Genomic DNA, 15,705 nt, shown 5'->3' on the forward strand with positions numbered 1-15,705 from the left:
AGAACTAAGTAAAAGGTGGTGTATGTGCTTCTTGCTGTTGAGTGATTCACAGGAAGCATTCTACACACCTGAACTACAGCAAAATCTAGCTGCCTAGATCTTATAATTTATGAAGTACACACTTAACCAAAAAGAATTGATGTTGATATGGATTTCAAGAAGTTTTCAGCAATGTAATAACACAGATATGCATTTAAGTCAATTCCAACTTACTGTCATGTTTTACATTAAATTCTAGACAATTCTGCCTCCAAGCAATTCTTTCCAGGGGATGCCTGTGTAACTGACACCTTCAGTTTTTAAATTAAGTAATAACATAATTACCTCTGCCTGAAAATTGAACTATTAAATCTATTTTTAGGGCTAAAAAAAAATTATAGTTATTTTTATTTGTTCTACATATCACAGACCTGTTATAGGACCACATTGTTCCCACATCTTGATAAACAAGTGACTGCTAATTGCCAGTAAGCATTAATCACAGGTAATACAACGCTAGATTTTTCAAAAGCTAAGGTTCTTGTTGAAGCACCATATCACAAAGTATTTCTGATGTTTTAAAACAAAGTCAGAGTTTTTCAGACACCACAGTTACTCCTGTTTCCTTATTTTCATATGTTGTTGGCTCCTGTTAGCTCATATTTCTTACTCCAGTAAGTACATTACACAAGACAGGCAAGAACTAGTAGCCTATACTTGAAATAGATAAAAACGCAGGACTGGCACCCAAACTGCACTTTCTGTGCAGTGAGTATTACACCTCCTCTGTCAGCCTCCTTGAACTGCAGCCTTCAGAGTCTTGCAGCATATATTTGCTTCCATCCAGAGCTGCACTGTTCTTGCTACTTGGAAATTACTTGTTTCTTTAAAGAAGCTGAGGTCAGCCTTTAAATACACCAAGATGTGTTCAGACATGAGTGGCCGTGCCTTCTCACTCCATGGAGCAGTTGAAGTTTTCCAGTGTGAATGAGCAATTTCAACTAAATTATTCATCACTTTAAATGAAGTCTTTTGTTACTTGCTTCACAAAAACAAACAGCATTGTTTTTTTTCCCCGGTCTTTTCCTCAAGTTTGCCCTCAAGACTGATCAATAAAGTCACTTACTTACTAACACTTATTAAAGTATTCCACATCCCTAAACTAAAGGAAGTCAAGTAGTCCATATACAAAAAGCCCAAGACACAAATAACGAAAAGATTCAGTAGCAGTTTGTCAGGTCCTCTAAAGGGGAAAACCCCAAACTGGATAATAGCTTTAACTGGTGGATATTTGGATTATAAAGGAGTTACATACAGACAGTTGAGCCTTTCAAGAGTCATAAGACCCGTACAAACATGAACAGCTACTCTTTTCCACTCCATTTTTACTTCTCAATTTCAGTAAGACTAACACCGTACATTCTTAAGGCTATCACCTGTAGTCTTCCACTCTCAAGACTCAAAACTTGTTGAAAATTGGTCTAGATAGTACATCCATTTGATAGTACCCGTATCTCATGTCAGAAATCCATATCCCATCTTACATTGCATCCAGGATTTCATAGTCTATTTCATACCTGTTATCTTAGAGAAATAAAGTGGTTCCCTTGTATAGAAGTTACTCCATAAATTATACAGTTCCCTGGTTGATCAGTGATTCATCTTTGAACAATTATTATAACTTTTAAAAGAATTATCCTTAACAACAAGAAAAGGATAAAACACTTGTTTGCTATTTATGTAGTCAGTTAACTTTTCATGACTGTGTAATCAAGACTGGGCAGAACTGTTTGAGCACTGCATATTGTTATTTATTTGGCAAATGGTCAAGAATTAACAGTAGTAGCAAGCAGTACTAATTATTCTTCCAGATTCCACTGTAGAAAGTGTGAACAGGGAACTGCTTTTTAATTGTTTCTGTAAACCAGCACAGATCACCTGAGCCTAGTTAATAACTTGTTGTTGCAAGCCATCTGTCTCCTGTAGAGTTGTTCCCCAACAGAGGGGCAGACATTACAGGACCTATGAAGAAGAATGACTTCACAGCCTTTGGAAATACATTAGGTTGATAATTACTGAACTTCTTATTTGACAGCGCTAAAGTCTTACGCCTGAAGATAAGTTAGAAATAGTATTTCTATCTTCTAGAGCAAGAGATGACTATGTAAAGCACAAACTTGTGAAGATATGACATTGTCCATTTGGCTGATGCATGATATTTTCATACATCTCTACAATTTTGGGGAATAGACCAATGCAGTATATTGATGTGAAAAAGTATCCAACAATAGGGGGAGGAACTAAACTGCTTAATTAATTAGTTCTTTAAGCTCCATCTGGTTGAATAACTCAGAACCAAGGCAGTTTCAAGCTGTCCTTCATATAATATGTCCTAGACATATTATTCTCCCAATTTACAACAAAATTAAATCCCCTGCTACCTGTCAAAAGAACTGTTTTAAGATCATAACATTTATGTGCTTATGATATTATCACTTAAGATATCCTCAATTAATTTTGAAAGCCTCGGACCACTGATCTGTTTTGGATCCTCACTAACATGTTTTAGGAAATATCCTCTTTCAATTCTTTCCTTGACTCTATTCATCTTTGCACACTAACAAACAGGGAAGAAAATAAAATTGAAGTTAATACATTATTTTCTTCTATTCAGTAGGTTTCTAGTACCTACTGAATATACTTCTTCATGGTCTTCTGAAATCAGAGAGAAGATGTCCTTAAAAGCCAGCAAATATGACACTTTTATGATAAGCATAGCATGCCATGGTTTTAGAGGAACTGTATAATTCTCAGTCTCTAATCATACTGTGAAAAATAAACTACTAATTAATGTAAAATATCACCACGTGGAAAAAATTCCACATATTTCCTTTGAGATAGCACTGGTTTCATTCTGTTAAAGCAAGCCTCTATACACCTTTCCAGCTATATAGACAAAAGCATACAAGTAGTGGCTGACAATGATATAAAGTCTAACACCAACACTCCTCCACTCTAGCTTCAGAAAAGCTATAGCAAAGAAGAGAAAGCATTAAGTTTGCACCAAAGAAAAAAGATCAAGAAAAACAATCCCCACACCCCAGTTACAGTAAGATGTTTTAACATACCATCTGTCCACTTCAAGACAGAAAAGCATCAGTTGGTACATAATTTCTCACTTACAGGATAAAACGTAGCAGTTATTCCTACACATGATAATAATTTACATCACTTGAGACTTCAAAAGTGAAACATTTATGATTAAGAGACTTCCAATTGTTTATGTTTCTATAAATTCTTTCCACCACTATGTAAAACACTAAGATCAGAGAAAACCAAAATCAGTTATACAGCTTCTAGTCCAAAACGATAATGAAATGATAATCCATCTGCTTTCAGAGGTAGAAAGGATGTACAGGTACTTATGCAGAAAAGTGTTCAATATGCTTTTTTTTAAAAAAAAAAAAAAGGACAGCATTCATGATAACTGAAATCTAATAGGGATTTCTTTTGTAATTTGTTGGCCTCACTATAGCAGTGTTAGCTCTTGTCAGAAGAGTAATTGTGCAACTTACATGTGCTTGTTGATAGTTCTGGCTATAAAACTGCACCTCTGCCTTTAGAACTTCTGACATGAGGGACCCCATAACACTGTCAGGGAGATTTTTGTCCCTAGCAGCTTAAGCATTGTATGATACATTATAACTAGGTACAGGCAGCCACACAAGAGACCTTTGAATCTTGTTCTACACTGCTTTATTTCCTTAAAATATGAGTTTCCTCCACATTTTGTTCTCAGAAACCTCTCCTCACTTACACAGTTGAGCATGGAGTATAGCTGATAAGGGATCACAGAGGCACCTGTAACTATTACTGTCCACAGCCTCTGAACTATCTGAAGAGCTAGAAATAGTTCTCCTCATTGAAGTGAACATTCAGTTCTTGAACTCCGCAAGATAGATAAGAAGCACCAAACTCTTATCCTGTAATCAATATAAGGTATCACACTGCTATACTGATATTTACATTAAAGCATATTTAAAATATATAAAAATTGATATTCAAGCAGTAGTTCTTATTGTTTAACAATATTACTAAATTCTGCTAATAAATTCAAAATCTAACAATCTTGTCTATCACACGGTACTTAAGGGACATTGAGAATAGCATAAAATTTAGTCTTCATTATTACCAGTCACTATTAAATGAGGAATCAGCTAAAAAGTTTGTTTTTTTTATGTTGGAGAAGAACTTCATGTCAGAAGAAAATTCATGTTTTGTTTCATGTAATTTTGCATATTAGTAACTTCTCTTCCAGAACCACCATAATTTCCTATTGTCATTCCAAAAATATTAAGTGATATAACAGTTCAAAACCTCTTCCCTGTTTGTTTTTCCTAAATCTTTCTCTAAAATATATTGGTCAAAAGCATTAAAAATTTTTGTGTAATGGAAACTAAGAACCTAGTTAGAACAAGTATCTTTATTATCTTTATTAGAAAATTCAAAGACTCAAGACACCAAAAATTCTGCCCGACATCTTACAAGCAATAGAAAAATCCATAAAGGCTCATTGATGAAGCACATGTGGAAAGCAGATTTCTCTCAATTCTAACATAACAAGTCCTCACTGTAACATATAAACTTCCACAGTAATATTTTACTGTTAATTAATAGTCCTATAGTGTTTTCCTCTGATTCCTCAGCAATTAATTCTACCCACTTCAACACAGTCAGTACACGGTTAGGAGTCTGACATTTTTCAGAGGAGCATGTTACTCAGGTCAAGTTATGCCTTTCTCATGGCATTCTCTATATATACATTTTTAATAAGAGGATTAATATTAGGGGATATTTTTTTTTTCTTATTTAGCTTTTAAATCTTTGGTCAGTTCCAATTCTAATGCAAGTCTAAAAAATGATAAAGAACTTAAGGTAAAAAATTATTAGAAGCTTGAATGCAGGCATCAGCTAAATATTTAATTCATACTGAACAATATTTGAATGAACCATTCAGGAAAACTAAATAGTTCCTATGTTAAAGAGCTGGGAGCAACTAGAGAAAGAATGTGAATCCAATTATTTTCTAAGTTTAAAGACACCTGAATTCTTACCCAGCTCAGCAAACACGACCCTTCAAGATTTCTTGGAGAAAAAGGAAGGAGGAAAAGCATTCAATTATACAGAGTAAGGGGGGGACTTGCTTACTTTAAAAATGCATGCATGCAGTTGTGTATATATATGCACTCTAAAATTTCCATTTCTTTTTCATGCTTGTTTAAAGCTTGCTAAGTGACCAGCACATTGTGGTGTTAAACTGATACAAATAGTTGCTAGTTCTTGTTCTTTGAAAATTGAAAAGTGACTGAAAAGTAGTAGGGCTGGCAGTAAGAAGTGTTAGTCTGAAAGTCACTCATTAACATGTAACTCCTACCTCCCTTTGGTAGTAAACATTTCAGAGCAAGTTGAGTTTTTCAGGTCACAACTCTATACCTAAAAAATGAAGTATCATCTTGAGAATAGGTGTTATATTATTATTATTATTTATTTATTTTTAATGAAATGGCAACATTTGCCCACTCCTGGTCAGTACTGTACTGTCAGTACAGGCTGAACTTTAAGATTGTTAATATCATACAAATTTACTGAAGTAAACCCTTATGATATTACACTGTTTTTCAATCAAAAATTATGATATAGATATTTGCTGGTATAAAGCTGCATTTTGCAGTTCATTTTTCCTCTGCTTGGGGAGGCTTAGAGATTGAAATAACAGCTCTTCACATGTATTAGTAATTAATAGAACTCCATGTACCAAGACAGTGATATGACATTTAAGAAAAAATTTTGTCTTGTCAAGATTTGGAACAGCTAGTATTAAAGTTTTACAAGTTTGGGAACAACTCATACAGCACCACATTTTTATGGTCTCCAGACTTAGTGCTTAGATTAGACACTTTCTCAAAAGTAATTTTTTGATTGATCAAAGCCTGTTTTCTCTCTGACCATACCATCTCCCCCTACAAGTATGTTCCACCCTAATCCCAGCATGCAAATCCATTTCCACTCACACACCTTGAAAACCAATGCATTGTTTCCAAGCACTGCAATTGTAGCTTGGGTTTACAGGTCGTACTTAAGTTAAAGTTCTGAAGCATCCCAGTATCATGTGATAATCTCTTCTAACTCAACTGCAATAAAAGGTGAATCTTTCATTCTGGAACATTTCTTTGGCAAAGAGTAATAATTTTAATATATGTACGTATTTTGGGGAACATAGAGAAAGAAAATTAGTAGAAGTGGATTTTTTCAAGGAGAAAACAATGACTTTTTTTGGAGAAATTTCATGAACAGTTTTCAAAACCACAACTAGTACACTTGTACCATAGCCTTTTTTGATTATATTTCAAGTAGCAACAAAAACAAGTAGAAGCGTTGCATATGTCACTGAAAGTTTAAGGTTTGCATAACCTACAGTATTTCAAAGCTTTTCTTTTTACAAGAACTGTTGCAGAAGAACAACATATAATGTTAAATTCATATTCCTCAGAATCACTTCTGAAAAAAATTAGAAAAAAGGAGGAGACAGAAAAGTTCTGTCTGCATGTTCTGAATACAAATTTAAATGCTTCTGCAGATGTGTTTTCAACACTTCAGTAGGGTAACTAGTTATAGACTAAGAAAAAAGTTTTGAGTCTATATCAGAGGTAGATCAAACCAAAACATGCGTAAATCCTTTTCCTTGTCTCACCCAGACTAGCTATGCTGTCATCAATAAGATTTTTTTTAAGTGTGTATTTAAGGATAATCTAAGTATTTCATCTTGAATGAAGCCACAAAGTCAGTACCCAATGACATCTTACTTCACCACCCATATGGAATCTAATAGTATTTTAGCACTGCCTTAAAATACAGACTTATAATTAAGTTAGTCTGCTCATGCAGAAAATACTATGCAAAAGTGGCAACTCATTTCTTGGAAATGTTTCTTGAGTCGTGCAGGACAGTTTCCCTGTATTGTTAGCTCAAAGTATTTACCTCTCCCCAAGTACAATCTTCAAAATGCACACTGTTTCACAGAATCAAAGCTGACTTAATTACAACTAGAAAAATCATACACGACATCTATTTTCTAAAGGACAAAGTGGTAGAGTAATTTCACTCCCTTCACCTCAATTCAACACTCTGTTCATCCTCACTGCATACCCAGCACTGGTGAGGTTGCACCTTCAGTACTGTGTTCAGTTCCGGACCCTTCTGTTTTGGGTCTGGTGCACAAAAATCATGAGGAACAGTTGAGCGATCTGAGTTGGCTCAGTCTGGAGAAGAGGAGGCTCAGAGAAGACCTTACAGTTCTCCACAGCTGCCTGAAAGGAGGTTGTGGTGAGGTGGGGTGTTGGCCCCTTCTCACACATATCTAGCAATAGGACTAGTGGGAATAGCCTCAAGTCACATGTGGAAGAGATTCAGGTTGGATGTTAGGAAAGATTCCTTCTCTGAAAGAGTGGTCAGACTCAGGAAAGGGCTGCCCAGAGAGATGGTTGAGACACCATCCTTAGAGGTTTTCAAAGATTATTCAGATGTGGTACTAAGGGATGTGGTTTAGCAGGAAAGTATTGTTGGTAGGTGGACGGTTGGAATGGATGATCTTGGAGGTATTTTCCAACTTTGAAGATTCTTTGATTCTGTGTTGCCAGTAGGCTTGCCGTGGGGAAATTATACATTGGTGTTAATAAGACAAAACATGGACATAGTATCATCATACACTAACACACTGAAAATTACTGACACAAGTGATCATTTAACCTTGTGCCTCTTACACTTGACACTGTTTTCTTTCTCTTGGCTTAGAGAGAAAAGAGCAACCATATTCATAAGCCTAGGAGAAACATTCAAGTGCTCAGAGCACATTATTGCATCACTCATCTAGGTAGACAAATTCCCTTCCAACAATCAACCTGAAGTTTAGTCCATTCTCCAAGCAGCTTGATACAAACATCAGCCTTGGTCAGTCTGTTCTGGACTGCCTCCTACCTACCCTCTTTAAGCATTTACCTACAGCTTTCATTCTGTCTTAATCCACAAGGAACCATAATCACAGAATTTCTCAGGTTGGAAAAGACCCTAATGATCATCAAGTCCTACCACAGTCTCAGCATACTACCCTAACAACCCTCCACTAAATCATATCCCTGAGCACCACATCCAAATGTTTTCTAAATACATTCAGGGATGGTAACTCAACCACCTCCCTGGGGACCTATTCCAGTACTAAATAGGACCTTTCTGTAAAAAGTTTTCCTGGTATCCAACCTAAACCTCCCCTGACACAATTTGAGGACATTACCCCTTGCCACCAGTGAGAATAGACTAGCCCCACTCTCTTTGCATTTGCCTTTCAAGTATTTAAAGGTCTCCCCTCAGCCTCCTCTTCCCCAGACTAAGCAGCTCCAGATCCTTCAGTCACTCCTCATTGGGCATATTCCCCAAGCTCTTCACAAGCCTTATCGCTCTTCTTTGGGCCTGCTCCAGCACCTCAATGTCCTTTCTGTACTGAGGTGCCCAAAACTGAACACAATACTCACGGTGAAGCCTAGCCAGTGCCAAGCACAGGAGCAGGATTTCTTTGCTAGTCCTGTTCACCACATCATTCCTGATACAAGCCAGGATGCCACTAGCCTTCTTGGCCACCTGGGCACACTGCTGGCTCATATTCAGCTAAGTGTCCATCAGGACAGAGTACCTTTCCATCAGGCAGCTTTCCAGACACCCCTCCCCAAACCTGCAGGGCTGTTATGACCAAAATTCAGGACCTGACACTTAGTTTTATTGAACTCATACAGTTAAGCTTGGCCTATTGATCCAGTCTATCTAGGTCTCTCTGTAGTGCCTAACTACCCTACAGCAGATGAACACTCCAGACTTCACGTCATCCATGAACTTATTTGTCTGTAGTCCAATGTGGATATCATCCCAACTCAGTTACTTATGACTCTAAAAGTAGTTTCTTTCTGCTGTATTTCTTAAGAAATGTGTTTTAGGTGATCTAATAGTAGCATAAGAATTACTTGTTTCTCTAACTCTTAAAATAGAGTTTGTACATTCATTTCAAGAACTGGCTTGAAAAATCAGCTATAAGATTAAGTTTGAAAGATCCCTGTCAGATGACAATACGTAGTAAGTTATTTTTCCCCTTCATTTAAAAATACTGTGGACAAGATATAAATTAAATACTGTTTCTGCTTATTTCTCAGTTGAACTGCTAGTGCTGTCTCAGTGTTCATTAATAAAGAATCCTTGATTCCTCAAAGCAAGACATTTTGCTACGCACCTTCCTTTAGATCTTCTGACAGATAGCTGATTCAAGGAATGCTTTCTCTGGAGTAGAGAATATCTTCATACAACAAGACATTTCAGAACCTCCACTTCATTATAAACTCTCTGCCAGATCCTCCCATTTAAATGTACGTTTGAATTTAAAAAACAGTCGAAACAACAGAACAAAACACACAAGGTAGGTAAAATCTTGCAGCTCAATTCCACGTGAAACATTTCCCAGATCTAATTTAAGTATCATATTTAAAAAATGCATGAATTTTTCAACCCACCTTCCTTCAATTCAGAGGAAGTTAACTAGCTCAGAGCAAATAAGTGTCAGAATTGTGTAAGCATAAAAAAACAGGAAGGAAATATTCTGTTGCAATATACAAGGAATAGAATCATATATAGAATGAAAGACAAGTAGTAAAAGCTAGGTTTCGGGGTTTTTTTTCCTGCTATTCATCAGCACTACTTTCTGCCAAGATCTGGCAGCTGGCATAAAAGGTGGCAACACCTGTTTAGATCCTGCAGATGAAAGAATCTATTTTCTCCTTTGGGAATTTTTCATCTCTGTAGTGTGACCCCAAAGCCCCTTGAGCATAAATCATATGTTTTATTTCAAGGAACAGGTGTGACCCTGTAGCCTTCTCTCTTCAGAGACCACAGTAGATACAACAAACACAGAAATTTGACAAAGCTAGGAGGTTTACTTGGAGTTATTCAAAATTTATTTAAAACTAGCAGATGTGTATCTGCTTTCCTAAGCCTTCCTGATAAACTACATTCCTGAAAAAAGAAATCAGGAGAGATTCACAGACGTGTCCTTTAAACCATGGCCAAAAGTACCAAAGAGCACAGATTATTGATCTTATTTGGGGAATGACTTCTTTATAGCACAAAATAAACTTCCTGGAGAATTTTCTCCTTTTTGTAAGCAAAATGCAGAGTCCTCAACTTGTCTATAGTACTTGTTACCAAGGAGACCAGGTTTTAAGTGTTAGACTTGTAATGCTAACAATGAAAAAACAAATATCTACTTATGTCATTTTAACAGTATATCAATAAAATGCTATGGCAACATTTTAAGAAGCCTAGATGGGTCACCCAAAGAATTGACAGATGTATCAGAATGGAAATCTAGAAAACACAAGTTCACTTTGATACACTTGGAGAAAGAGTCTAGAATAATAGATATAGAATTGATTGGAACTATCTGTTAACTCCTATTGTGTTTTAACAGATCTGGAGGAGAACAATTTACTCCAGACCATAAATTAACTGTGTAGTCCTTTCCAGATAGAAAGATCCTAAACACGAGTCCTGTGCTACTGGATGGCGCAAACGATCACCAGCAGCTCCATTCTTTGCTCTTGAGCATACTCATATTCATCTTTTTAAACAAGATTCTGAATGGTCTTGCTATGTGTGAGATACCTTCATCTTTTAAGGAGACAATATTTAACAAGCATACCTAAAACAGTCCATTATTTCAGGAAAATGCATCTAACTAATGTTCTCTGACCACTTGGTCTTAACTTGGACAAGTTAAACTTCATTTTTGTCCAGTGCAGAGCAATTTTATATTACTTGACATGCTTAGAAATATCAACTATACTATTCATACTTACTGCAAGTTTTTGCACCAAGATTTAAAAGATATTTCCACAAAGACTCATGTTCTGCACTTTTAATGAGACTCTCATAGAAGGGGCACATGCTTCCATTACTGAAATAATTACGTTTACAAGTTGCCAAACAACTTTCAATACCCCTTTCTAGTAATCTCCAGATGTGAAAAATGTTTCCAGCCTGAGAAGGAAATCAAGTTCCAAAAATCTAGGATTAACATCTACCGCACAATGATAGTATGCATTTGCAACAGAATACACAGATGTAACTTGTAAAGTATGTTGGCTTATTTTTAAAGCTTCAATATTCATAAAGGGAAGAAATTTCTCTTGGGACTGAGAGACTGTGTATAAATAGTGGCTGCAGTCCCACCATGTGTCTTGCATTTCTTCCATAGTGGTAAGGCTGCATTTTAAGAAATAGCTTGACAGCTGTTTCAATCTCCCTATCTGGTTTCAAGATACTTTGTACCATTTTTGTCACTAAAGCACCTATTCGTCTGTTGTAAGCATCATCCTTAACAGATAACATACACACATTACTACACAGTAATTTGCACATGTGCTGTCACTTCATGTACACTGGTACTTCAATGCAACTTTTTTTTTTTTTTACATAGTAGTAGTAATGTAACCATAATGACAGCCTCAGACTGGCATCTGTGTAAAGCAAACACAATTGTATCCTAGTTGAAAGGTCTGCAGGAAGAGAAGCAGTTGTTAACCTATATTGGAATCATCTAATCATAGAATGTGAAATATTCTTTTCAAATCATTGTTGATTGATAGACTGAAGTAAAGGTGAGACAGCATGAAACCAACCAGTATTGTCACAGGACATGGAAACAAAGCTAAACACTGTGTGGGCAATACAAGCATTTAGGGTCATAAATGAAAATGACCTTTTGTGTGGGCTCTTCCCCTTTCTGTCCTCAGTCACTCATCCCCATACCATTGCTGCTTCCCTTGTATTAATGCAGCTGACTTCACGGCACTACAGCAAATTGCACTTCAAAAATTATTCACATGGAGTTATAACTTTCACACAAACATGGTCACAAAAAGAAAAATAAATCACAAGACCAACCCAGATTATTTCTCTATTTATCGCATTAACCTTCCTGACCAAAGAACAATAGGCTGAGGTCTAGTAACTGGCAGGGAATTGGACAAGGGAGGGAGACTGTAAGCTTCCTGCAACCTTTAAGTGCTGTTACATTATTCTCCTATTTAAAAAGAGGATAGGATTAAAATTCCTGACCACTCTTAAGGATATATCAGCTTTTAAATACCTAGATGTCTACTGAATATCATATAAATTATGGCCCAACTGAGGGGAGAAATGCAGAAAGAATAGAAGGGAGCAAGTTCAGAACCTAAATTCTATCACTTTGTTATACATTTAATTCAGCTGTTCACAACTCAGGAGAATGCATGTATACGTACACCAATGGTAAGAGGACATGTGGCTGCACTGAACATACAAACTCAAAAATTACTCATTACTTTGTAGCTTGGCTTCTAGTTACTTGCAACAGCATTGAAAACTTCTCACTCCACCTTTCCCTGTATTTAAATACTATTCCTGATTACAATAGTTAAAATATTAATTGCCTTTGCGAGGAGAGTAAGTAAGTGTATACAAGTTAATTCACTTGTATGCTTTATCTTCTAATGACTTGCACCAGAAAAGTATCTGCTTATTATTTGATTATAATTTTCTCAAGGTGCAAACAAGGCTGCATACAGTTTGTTCCAGATAAGAAATTAGAACCATACAGTTAACTTTATTCTAATTGCCATCCTAATTACTGGTAAGGTGTTCCTTCAGATATGAACTAATCAGAAGGAGATCAAGTTAATGGACAATATTCAGTTTCATAAGCAAACTTGGAATTACTTAAATTTAGCCAACTGTGGTGTGAGATCCTCCAAACAAGTTATCTGGCCATCAGATAACTGGTGGTTATTTCCTCGCTCATCATGAATGAGAACAGATAGGAACCTAGACAACAGGAACGAATACACCCATGTTATTTTATGTCATATCACACTCAATTTGAATAGCAACATACAACCAAGTGAGTTGAATACAGAAACAGAGCAGTTACTATTGAAAAGTCACTTTCAAAGCTTTGGCTCAATATTGACACCAATGATTATTTTGATCTAGCAGTTTCCATAAGTGCTATGCAACTCCAACAGCAAGCAGAATGACAGTCTTGAATATAACATCTTTTTCCATCCCCTGGATACGTTTTTGCTTGTTACATTCCCTTCAGTGGAAATTCAAAAAAATGTTGAATATTTTGATCAAATATATTAATTATGAGTTATAATAGACTAGACATTTGTAAGGCAAGTTTGGTATTATATACTACTACAGCACTATAATAAGCAGCAAGTAAATTAAAGGAAATTTCAGCCAAGTCAAATGATCTGACTGTGCCTGATTAGTCAAGGACCTATGTTAAGAACAAAATAAGAATGGTATCTGAACATTAGACTTAAATTAGCAAGTTGCTGCTTTCTCTCACATAGCAACAAAACACGACAGCATTACAAGACAAATACCAGCCTGTGCATTATTAGCTCATGAGTATCATTCCATTCAGTCCCCTACAGCATGAAACTATTTCATATTTTCAAAAACCATAAAGGGACATTCATGAGTATAAGGCTAGGTTAACTTTCAAGTGGTTGTAATCATCTGGAAGAAGAGTGGGCTTAATCTCCATTTTACACTTCATATAACTCTTACCAGCTAGAAACCGTTTTCAAATACTATAGTTACAATTTGCTCTCTGAATAAATTCAGACAGTGCATCACAATATAGAACTTCCATGCCCTGTATCAATTATACTAGTTATCATGCACACAAGATTTAGAATTCCAGCATTATGAGCCAACATTCTGTAAAATAAATGCACTTCCATATATCAGTTTGTATTTTCTTAGTAAAGAGAAAGAAAAGGAAAATTTAACTGTTCCAACCATACAAATATCTACAAATTGTGCTTTTACGTATAAAAATCAAAGTTCCTGACACCTTTTAGTTTACAGCAATTTGCAATAGTCTTGATTAGCTACAGATTGTACTGCCTAAGATATGGCTTAAAAAAAAAAGCAACAATTTAACTGTCAAACTAAGAAAGATTCAGTGTTATCTGACTGTGAAACCATCCAAGAGCAAAGAAGTTTAACATCAGCATCTGCATTTCCAGTGCAAGACTCCTGTGTATAGGCTGCACCAAACAAATAAACTACAGTAGCTCATTCAAATTACGGCTATGCGAACATTGCTCTACTTCCTTCTCATTAGTCAAGCCCAAATTAACAAGAAGTTAGTATTTGAAGAGTTTCCACATTGCTATCAGACAGCTGGCACAAAGAATAAAAATATCTTTTGTGAAAATTCAAGCGCTGTTTAGTCATCTAAATCAAGTAAATGAGCTGCAGCTCACTTGCTCATTGTAAGCCCTAGCAACTTTTGTATTGAGTCAAATTAAGTATCTCATTAACAGAAACTATCAACAAATTATTAAGCAAAATAAAAAGCCTAAAACATTATTTGTAGAGTGTATGTACATAGAAAACACACAGGTACAGAGAAGGAGCACTGGTGGAATCATTTCTACTTCCAAGCCTGGGTAAAGGTATATCTAAAGCACCTGCCTGCATCTATGGATGTAAACTCTATGAGGGAAGTAAACAATATTTGAAATTGATTAAATTTTTGGCTTCCAATTCATACCATGGTAGCCACTTTTCTTTGTACCTTTTCAAGATCTATATTATTTGGAAAGAAGGAGGAGTGAAGGCTCAAACTATACAGTTTTTAAGACATAGACAAATAACATGCTCAGCAACTTCAGTAGTAAACACTGTACCCACTTCCTATCAACTCTAATACTCTGTTTCTTTTCTAAGAACATATTCACATTGCCGAGGAACACACAGTAACAACCAAGACCTCTCAAAACAGAAATGAACCCATTTCTGCATGTTTAATTCCAACTGCTTCCTTTGGCCTATCTCCTTTCTCTTCAGAGCACTCTCTGGCTGACCTTGAACCCCTCTACCACATTTGATCAGTCATGATATGACAACACATTGCGAGTTCTTCAGAGAATCCCTCTATCTGAGGATGAGCTTTATTACAGAACTTCCCCCCATTGTGTATATCCACATCTACTCATTTTCTTTAATCTTTCATTCTTAATCCCACCCACAGATCAGCCTCAATTCCATAGTTATTTCGATCTGGAATATATTCAGAAAAACTGTGTCTCCATTTTTTTCTCTGGAATAAAAAATATTTATGCATGATACTGCTTACTATGCAGATTTTACAGTGTCATATTATGGTACCATCTGGTCCTGTTCACTTGGTAAAAATCAGCCAGTGGACTAATGTATTCCCTCCCAGCTGTTCCAGATTATTCTGTCCTAAGGAAATCGTATAGGAATAAGTTAATTGTGTTTCAAGAGCTCAAGAAAGAAGAAAAGACTCATCCATGTTAACAGCAGTTAGCATGAAGTATAGTACAAGTTCATTTTCCAGCATTATATTACAATCCAGACTTTTTCTTATAACTGGTCTGTTCATGGCAAGCATGTCCAACTTCGTATCCCACACTACAAACTGAATCTACTGCTCTAATTAGTCACTAGATGCATAAGCTACAGGCTACACTAAACTGAAGAAAATTATAGTAGTTCACTAAAACCCAGCAGTAACACACACTAATCCTATTATCAACATCTTGACCAAAA

This window comes from Meleagris gallopavo, chromosome 1, assembly GCF_000146605.3.
Source record: "Meleagris gallopavo isolate NT-WF06-2002-E0010 breed Aviagen turkey brand Nicholas breeding stock chromosome 1, Turkey_5.1, whole genome shotgun sequence".
NCBI classification, from domain to species: Eukaryota; Metazoa; Chordata; class Aves; order Galliformes; family Phasianidae; genus Meleagris; species Meleagris gallopavo.